Below are 9845 nucleotides of genomic sequence, written 5' to 3'. Positions count from 1 at the left end.
AAGATCCTGCACACTGCAACGAAGATCCCAAGTGCTGCAACTGAGACCCAGCACAACCAAATAAATAAATAAATAAATAAATATTTTTAAAAAGAAGTATAGATAGTATCTATAGACTCCACCTTCCTATTTTTGCCACCTATAATATGTTTCATTGTGTGTATGTGTTTCCCTTTATTACAGCAATGTACTTAAAACTTTCTCTTTTTTTTCTTTTAAATATGGAACACTTAACAAATCTTGTCATCTTGTGTCATCCTTGTGCAGGGGCCATGCTAATCTCTGTATCATTCCAATTTTAGTTTATATGCCGCTGAAGTGAGCACACTTAAAACTCTGTATAACTTAGAGAGTGCGAGGAAAGATCCTTTATCTTTCTTCTTCAGCGATGGAAGGAGAGCAAGAAGGGCATTCCCTAGTCCACAGTGATGATCTGTCTTCGCCTCTTCTAACACTAATGTCCTACTGGCTCCAGCTTGGTCTCGGTTGCAAAGTATTAACGCACAGCTTCCCTTTAGAGGGAACAAGTTGGTGAAATGACAAAGTACCTCCATCTGACAAGTAAATTGCATTTGTTAATCTTATACTTTTCTTTATCTGTTTAATCTATTCTTTGGCATCCATGGTACGTAAACAGTTTTTATTGCTGAATGATAAATAGGGGGAGAAATTAGAGGCTCTTGCATTGACATTAATTAAGTCCTTAGAGAAAGTAGTGATTCATGATTGTGCCGACTGGGAAAATGCTGTTATGGCTAGACTCATTTACTGGTTTCAGCTAGGAAATGCCACTGTGCTTTTTCCAAGGTTTATTACAGGGTCCTGGATAAAGAACGCATCTTAAAACAACCCAGAACTGAATACTTCCTTATATAGTCATCTAACATTTATAGATTTTTTTCCCTCTTAAAAGTTTACATTTAATTCAGTGTAACTTCTCACAGTCAAAAATCGCCACCTCCCCCGATTTTCTCACTACTCCCTCACCACCCCCCCACCCCCAGCTCACAGTTAATTAGCAGAATTTCCCCCTCTTTTGGCTGCTGTATCCACTTTTTCTGGTCCTCTGTGGCTGAAAATGGAGGCCCCTACCTGGGTGTCTGGAGAGATCAACAAGCTACCTACCTAATGGAGGTGGCCAGGTGGGCTTACACCTAACAGATGAAAACTAAAAGTAACAGGAAAATCTTCTCTGTTCAGCCAGTGCTCTGAGTTGAGGGACCCTGCTGCTACCACCTTCATAAGGGCTCCTGCATTCCTGAATTTCTGAATGGAAAAGAGCAGGAGGTTTTGCTTCTCTCTTGATTTCTGGGTTTCCCATCTGTGTTGCATTTGTCTTCAAAGCAACACCTTCAGGGCAAGCAGGGGTACTCTGAGGGTGGAAGCAGCTGTCTCAAGGTGCAGATGAATCTTGATTGACACATTCCATTTCATTCCAAGCTGACCCAGTTTCTGTGAACAACCACACCTCAGACACCTGGTGTGACCTGGAGGCTGGGCAGCTGGTGGTGGCAAAGAGCATCCCCTTAGGAAGAAAAGAGATGGAGGGATTCTTCTCACTCTAGATCCTCTGGCAGTGCCTCTTGGGTGGCCGCGGCTATGAGTGGGGCCTTCCCAAAGCATCTGTAGAAAAAGCTAGAGTGATGTTGGCAGCAGCTGAGGGAAAATCTGCTCTCTACTCTAATTTTTGTAGATTATAGAATATTTACTATCTTTCCTTGAAAGAAATACTGTAAAACCAACTTTTTGTTCTGTTTCTGCTTTCCAATGGCCAAGGTCTTCATTTTATTTTACTTTTTTTATTTTTTTTAATTGATTGATTGATTGATTGATTGGCTGCATTGGGTCTTCGTTGCCACACACGGGCTTTCTCTAGTTGTGGTAAGTGGGGGCTACTCTGCATTGTGGTGCGTGGGCTCCTCATGGCTGTGGCTTCTCTTGTTGCAGAGCACGGGCTCTAGGCCCATGAGCTTCAGTAGTTGTAGCACATGGGCTCAATAGCTGTGGCTCACAGGCTCTAGAGCGCAGGCTCAATAGTTGTGGCACATGGGCTTAGTTGCTCTGCGGCATGTGGGAATCTTCCCAGAGCAGGGATCGAACCTGTGTCCCCTGCATTGGCAGGCCACAGCGCCACCTAGGAAGTCCCCAAGGTCTTCATTTTAACAAGCTCAGCTGAGTGTGTGACCTTCCCCCACCCCTCCTGCAGCAGGCGTTGCTGGTGTCCTGCTCGTATCCTTTCAGTACTCATTTCTACACCCGAAACTCTCTACTCTGCACTTGTTCTGACTGTGGCACATAGTCCCTTTGCCTATATGGCAGGTCAGAAGTGCCAGAGAATCAACACGCCCCCTAAAAACAGTCTTTACCAATGATGCATAGGTTTTGGTGTATACCTCAACTTCCTAACTTCTCTTGTGGACCAACTCTGTGGCAAGTCCTCCAGAGGTTCCAAATAGGATGAAATAGGTTCTCAAATAGGATGAAACTCCACGTGCCTTCAGCACTAACTTCTTGATGAAGAATCCTTCATGGGTTACTCGTATTTGCAAGATATCCCAGCTGGGAAGCAGTGACTTATCCATGGCAGAGAGACCTTTCAGGAGGCTAGGAGTAGACGTAGGGAGACTTATCAACTCAATCTGAGGAAGAAGTTGGCTTCCACAGCTAATTGAGGATGCAACGAATCGATCATGGGTGTAGTGAGTTCTCTGACTGGGGCAGCATTTAAACAAAGAATGAAAAGTCATGAGGCAGGGGTTTTGAAAAGGAAACGCAAACAGCAGATTGGTAGCTGTAACTCTAAGAACTTTTCCAACAGTGAAATGCTCTAGGTACAGTGTGCTTGGTGATGGGTAATGTAATCACCAACTCCACCTCTTTGTTTTCTTTGTTCCGTATTTACATGTGTGAACGATGACCTTAAATAGATATAGCCATATCCCTGTGAGGCACTGGGACACACCCAGGGTCAACAAATCTTTCTCTGCTCCTCCAAGTTCCAACACTTTGGGCTCAGATCACTTGCAAGATTGTCATTAAAGTCTCTGTTCCTCTTTGATGAACATCATCTTCACGCCTAGAAAATGTAAAAAAGGATCGTGCCATGTTTTCACTGACAGCATCGTCATCACCTTGCCCTGTGACTGGCCCATCTCAGGTGCCTGGTAGCTGTTTATGGGATGAAAGACAGTGATTCCTGTATTTGGTGCTAAGGATACAAAGATGAACAGGTGACATCCCTTTTTCCCTCAAGAGCTCATATCAACAGGTGATTCCTACATAACATCAAAGTAGGTAGAGAGCAGGGAGGTGGGTACCCTACAGAGGTGAAGGGAGTGTCAGGGAAGACTCCCCAGTGAAGCTGATAATGGAGATGGCTTAGTGTAGTGAGTCTCCATCCTCAATATGCCTGAGAATCCTCTTGGGTCATGGTGAAAATGCTGATTCTGAGTCAATGGTCTGGAGTAGAGCTCAAGTGTCTGTGTTTCTAACAAGCTCCCAGGTGACGTGATGCATCTGGTCAGACTTTGAGTAGCAAGGTATTAGAAGGTAATTAGGTTTTCCCAAAATGTTGAGGATTCCAGAAAGAGCAAAGAGCACAGAGGCATGGAAATACAGACAGAAAATTTTATAAGATTGTTGAACAGTTTGATAAGGATGGAACTTAAGTTGTACTGAGAAAATAGCAAAGGAGAAAGTGTATGAAGAGGACCATGGGGCATTTAGGGCCTGGCTGTGGTGTTTCATCGTTAACTTTATTTTTATAGGCAATAGGGAGCCACCATATGTTTCTAAGAACAAAGTGGCTTGATTGACTTGCAGTTTAGATGGACCATTGGGTATCTGTGCAGTGAAGCATCAATTGGGTAGAAAAACTCAAGATCTTTGAATTGTGATCCAATATAGCAATATAAATGAAAGACTGTGAGGGATTTATCTCAGCAAGGGCTATGGTGATGGAGACGTAGGGATAGACTCACACAATGTTTAGGAAATAGAATCAACAGTATTGATACAGAATCCAGGAGAAAGTATAGACTACAGCTGGCCCTCCATATCCGTGGATTGTGCATCTTCAGAGTCAACCAATGATAGATCAAAAAATTTGAAAAAAAAATATTCCAGAGAGTTCCAAAGAGCAAAACTTGAATTCACGATATGCTGGCTACTATTTACATAGCCATGCATTGTATTAGGTGTTATAAGTAATCTAGAGATGATTTAAAATATATGGAAGGACATGCATAGGTGATACACTATTTTATGTAAGAGATGAGCATCTGCGGAATTTGGTATCCATGGGGGGCCCTGGACCCCTTCCCCTGTGGACACCGAAGGATGACTGCAGTCAACAAAACTATCATCCAGATTCCGTGCTTAGGAGCTTGAGTGGATGAATTGCTGCACTGACCGAGACAAAGAATCCTGAAAGAGGAGCAGAGGGCTTGCAGGAAGACAAGGAATTCAGTTGTTGATTTTGAGGATCGTGAGGAACACCCAGACATAGGTACACACGTGCATACACACACACACACGTATGTGCATGGGGGTCAAGGGGGCGCCAGATGCCGCCATAACCAAATGATCACTGTCAACATCACCAGTGTGAGTCGTGTTGACATCACATACCCTTTAATAGGATGTGATGAGGACACCACACTTCTGTAATATTCTTCCTCAGAGGCCCTCTCCCAGTCCAATGGTGAGCAAAACATTAGAAAACCCAAATCAAGTTACAGTCTGTAAAATTCCTACCCAATTGAAACCATCACGGTCATAAAAAAACAAGGAAAAGCTGAGAAATAGTCATAGACTCAGGAGACTAAATCTAATGGGAGACCTTAGCTTGAATCCTGGCGTATAAAGAGAACATTAGTGTATGAGAACCTGCTGTATAGCACAGGGAATTCCGCTTTGCTGTACAGTAGAAACCAACACAACATCATAAAACAACTATACCCCAATAAAAAATTAATTAATTAAAGAAAAGAATTAGGTGGGGTTTTTTTTTACTTATTTATTTTTATTTATTGGCTGCATTGGGTCTTTGTTGCTGCACGTGGGTTTTCTGTAGTTGCAGAGAGCGGGGCTACTCTTCATTGCAGTGTGCAGGCTTCTTATTGTGGTGGCTTCTCTTGTTGCACACAGACTTCAGTAGTTGTGCATGTGGGCTCAGCAGTTGTGGCTCGAGGGCTCTAGAGCACAGGCTCAGTAGCTGTGGTCCACGGGTATGTTGCTCCATGGCATGTGGGATCTTCCTGGACCAGGGCTCGAACCTGTGTCCCTTGCATTGGCAGGCAGATTCTTAACCACTGTGCCACCAGGGAAGTCCTAGTTGTTTTTATATGTACTAACATGGAACTCTGTTCATCACATAACAATGAGTAAAAACAGCAAGTTGTAGAAAATAAAATAATGAATCTTCAACATGTGGTGGAACTGGGTGGGCTCATTGGCGCCTAAGTGTCACCAAAGACACAGATTCTTCCTAACTCTTTTCTCTACTATCCCCACTACACACACAAAAAATAAATTTAAAAATAGGTAACTTTGGCTTCATCCAAATTAAAATCTTTTGTGTATCATTGTACAGTGTCAAGAAAGTGAAGACACAGTAAAACAAAAGGGAGAAAATATTTGTATGCCTTAATTTGATAGGGGGTTAATAGCAAGGATCAATAGAGTACTCCTACAAACTCACAACAACAAAAATACAACCCAATTAAAATATGAACACAGGATGTGGGTGGACATCTCTCCAAAGAAGACATGCAAATGGGCGATAAATACATGAAAAGATGCTCAATACCAATACTTGTTACAAAATGCAAACTAAACCAAGAGATATCACTTTACACCCACAGGGTGGCTGTTATTTTTAAAACTAATAATTAAAATAACGTCACCAAGGATGTTGAAAATTTGGAAACTTTGTACATTGGTGGAAGGAATATAAAATGATGTTTTTGCTGTGAAAAACAACATGGCAGTTTCTAAAAAAAATTACGCATAGAATTACCATAAGAATGAGAAATTCCCCTTCTAAGTATATGCCCAAAAGATATGAAGGCCGTGACTTAAGTAGATATTTGTACAACATTCTTACCAGTGCTACTGACAATAACCAAAAGGTGGAAACAGCCCAAATGTTCACTGATGGATGAATGAATCAACAAGAGTCGGTATCTAGGTACAATGAAGCATTATTCAGCCTTTAAAAATAATGAAGTTGTCTGACACATGCTACAATGTGAATGAATCTTGAAAATGTTATGGGAAGTGAAGTAAGCCAGACTCCAAAGAACAAACACTGTATGATTCTACTTATATGAGATACCCAGGAATAGACAAATTCCTAGACACAAAAAGTGAAATAATGCTTACAAGGGACTTGGGGGGAGGGGCTAAAGGGGAGTTGTTCTTTAATGACTACAGAGTTTAGTAATGATAAGTTCTGTAGATGGATAGTGGAAATGTTTGCACAATTGAAATGTACCTAATATTGCTGAATTTTACACTTGAGTAGTTAAAATGATAAATTTTATATTGTATATGTTTTACCACAATAAAAAGGGATAGATCATAGAATGAATAAAGGCATGAATTGAGGGAAAAAAAGGGAACATTAGTGGAAAAACTGGTGAAATTCAAACAAAGAATTTAGTTAATAGTAACATACTGTTAATTTCTTAGTTCTGAAAACCGTGCTGTGGAAATTTAAGATGTAACTCTTAGGAAAAGCTTGGTGGAGGTATACCAGAAGTCTCTGTACTGTCTGCGTTTTTTTTCTGTAAATCTAAAATTACTCCAAAATCTAAAATTTTATTAATTACTATGTGTGGTATCTCAGAATCAGATAGCTTGAAATGTTTTCTATATCTCTTTGATTCTTAAAGCAATTATTATAGAATCAACCAAAAATGTAGTTTATTTTTATTTTGAACTGTTATTTACTTTATGCTTCTTAGTGGTTAAATGATTATTGAAATTTTTATTCCAAAGAATACCATACTGTTTTTTACACAAATATATATTTAATGATAGAAATGTTAGAAGAACTTATCAAAAATAGTTAACTGGTTTCATACTGAAATTTGTTTCTTATAATTTCTAAAGGTTTCTTATTTAAAATTATGTCCTTCGTTGTTAATAAATGGATAACATTTTAGTATCGTCCCTCAAAAATGTGTATGCAAAACTCTATTATGACACAGATTGCACTGTATTGTAAAATTTTAAATGTCTCTCTCTCCCCTGTCAGTGAATGAGTTCCTTGAGGACAGAGAGAGATTGTATTCATATTTACCCCCTACTTGGTCCCCAGACTGAGACAATGTTGGACCAACAGTAATTTTGAATAAATAAATACAGCCAAGGATATTATTCTTTATTCGTGCCCTCAGGAGGGCAGTTACCTAGACAATAGAAAGACATTTGCATCACGCAGAGCTGAGCTCACCCTAAGGTTAGACGTGTGATGGCTGCATAAGTGAGTTAAGGACAATTTTTGGAAATTAACTTTTCAAACCATGTGCTGTAAAGTCACAATCCAGGTCAGGCAAGTGTCAGGAACCAGTGTGACCTTACCAGGAAGTCAGTAGGAGGAGACCAAGAAAAGAGTGAAGGTCAACTAACTCATGCTTCTCTGTGACGGGAGTTGTTTTTGCAACTAGTCCCCGCTGACTTAATAAATGGGAAAGAAACCGCTGGTCATTCTGCAGACACATCCCACTTTGGCTGTGCCCTCCTCACCCCACCCTGCCATTACCTGCATGGGCCTCATTGTTTCCATGGTGATTTTAATTAAAATAGTAGTGACCATTGTAACAAGTTACCATGGCAATTGTTGGTGGTGCTGATGGTTACAGGAAATGAACGATTGAGTTTAATCCTAATAGATTCAAGCAGGAAAGAGATTAAGACATGTATTTAGGGAATTGTTCCCTGGGAGTTTGTGAGACAATGAGGGTTGCTTGGAGCTGCTCATGGGAAGGTCAGTGAGAGAATGACAGGTACAAGGACGCTGGTTAGTGAGCTGTGGGCACCTACGTAGACTTCATCAATCACATTAACAGTCTTTCTGGGTAGAAGTCAGAGGTCTAGCATGTGAGGACCAAACTGAAACAGGAGGCAAAGCAGAAGACCGTAAAGGTGAGGTCAAGAGGCCAGAAAGGCTGTGAATATTTTGGTTCTTCTAGCATCACCGCTCACTGGCTCCTGTGCTCCCAGCCTGCCCTGCATGTGGGTGGAGCTCCTTCTCAGGCAGGGCTGCCCTGGGCTGAGTCACTGGGGCTCAGGGTAGGAGGCCGCCTGCTCGGGGGGGGATGAGGGGATATGAGTGGGTCCGCTGCCCCAGCATTAACACTGCATATTCGGGTTGCCTCTTAGCTATCCACCTCCAGGATTCAGGACAGCCTCCCTTTACAGGAGAAGCGGGCATAGGGATGCACGGGGGAGGCCAGTCTGGAAGCCGAATGCAGGGCATGTTGAAACAGATGGAGAAAACACTTAGGAGGAAGAGCTGGGTGGCAAATACACCAAAGTGAAAATACTGGAGCCAGTGAGGATCTGAAAGGCAGTGAGAGCAGCAACTGGAGAACTGGATGAGACAGAATTCATAGAAGACACAGGGCAGGATGTGGATGACTGTATTCAGGGGAGGAGAGGGAGGGAAAGGTCAAAGATGAGTCTCAGGTGTTGCGATTGGGTAGATGGACTCGTGGGCAACAGCCGACCTTTGTGGTCCCTCCTAATCTGCCTGTGCCCTTGGGCGATCCCAGCACCTGAGGACCTCTGCTTTCTCATTGTGTTCATGAAGACATCGGAATACATGCTGTTGAATCTCTGTTAAATCTCTTTACATTGCCACGATCCTGGGTTTCTAAGAGCAGCTGGCAATTCATATTACTAACGAGAGTGCTGGACCCTTCTCACTGCAAAGCTCGATCCTGGCGCTGGTTCAGGGCAGCCACGCGGGGCACAGATCCCATCACACACCTTCACTTCCCAATCAGATGGGAAACGTGTCAAAAGCAATTACAACCAATATGAAATGTGCCACAGCTTGGGAATTATTTCCTTCATTAAAATTAGAGCTAATTTTAGTTATCGTTATAACAACATTACTCTCTGCTACCGTGTTGACAAGTACCAAGGGTAGGTTCTAGAGATGAGATCAGTACTTGACGTCATTCAGACAGAAAGGAATTGGGCTGGGGTAACGTCCAACAGAAATAGTCTCTGGGGACAGATGGGAGTACAACTTTCTTGTCCTCCCCGAGCCCCAAAGGTCCTTGTCAAAGGACATAGCTGCGGACAAGGGAGGTTTCTGAAACTCAGTTGCCCCCACCCGAGGGTGAAGCCGTCCAGGAAGCTGTCCTGCCTGGACCCATGATGGGGCGGGGGCAGAGAGGGGCAGGTGCTGTCGGTCAGCAGCAGAGCTGGATGAGACACACGTGATAGGGAGAGTGCAGCACCCAGTTCTCAACGGACAGTCCAAGTGCACACAGCATGAGTCCAGGACATCCCTGAGCTCAGAGCTGTGGGCCTGGCAGCAGGGCCACCTCCCATTGTTCCAGAGGGTCACAGTAACAGACATTCAGAGACGTCACAGAACCTGCCCGACAGCTCACACCCGGGCCTTGCTTGAATAAGTGGGAGAGGGGGAAATGCCAAAATTTCCTTTCCTGCAGAGGCACTTCTTGGGACATTCTTGCACTTTTACCAGGAATAAAACAGTGATTGCAAACAATTATAGTGCTTTATCTGTTCACAACATTTGAGAGATTTCAGCCAAAATTCTGGGCACCCTCGTTGGGGGGGGGGGTGTTATCCATGGGATCATC

At 42.8% G+C, this 9845-nt stretch overlaps 1 non-coding gene across 1 annotated transcript; it reads right to left on the bottom strand.

Moving 5' to 3' along the window:
* Positions 1–222: 222 nt before the first annotated feature.
* LOC130834280 (U6 spliceosomal RNA) lies at positions 223–326 on the bottom strand. Its single transcript, XR_009048661.1, has one exon. It is a non-coding gene; the product is annotated as a U6 spliceosomal RNA (small nuclear RNA).
* Positions 327–9845: the final 9519 nt, after the last annotated feature.

This window comes from Hippopotamus amphibius, chromosome 12, assembly GCF_030028045.1.
Source record: "Hippopotamus amphibius kiboko isolate mHipAmp2 chromosome 12, mHipAmp2.hap2, whole genome shotgun sequence".
Taxonomy (NCBI): domain Eukaryota; kingdom Metazoa; phylum Chordata; class Mammalia; order Artiodactyla; family Hippopotamidae; genus Hippopotamus; species Hippopotamus amphibius.
This window is presented reverse-complemented; position numbering and strand designations above follow the sequence as displayed.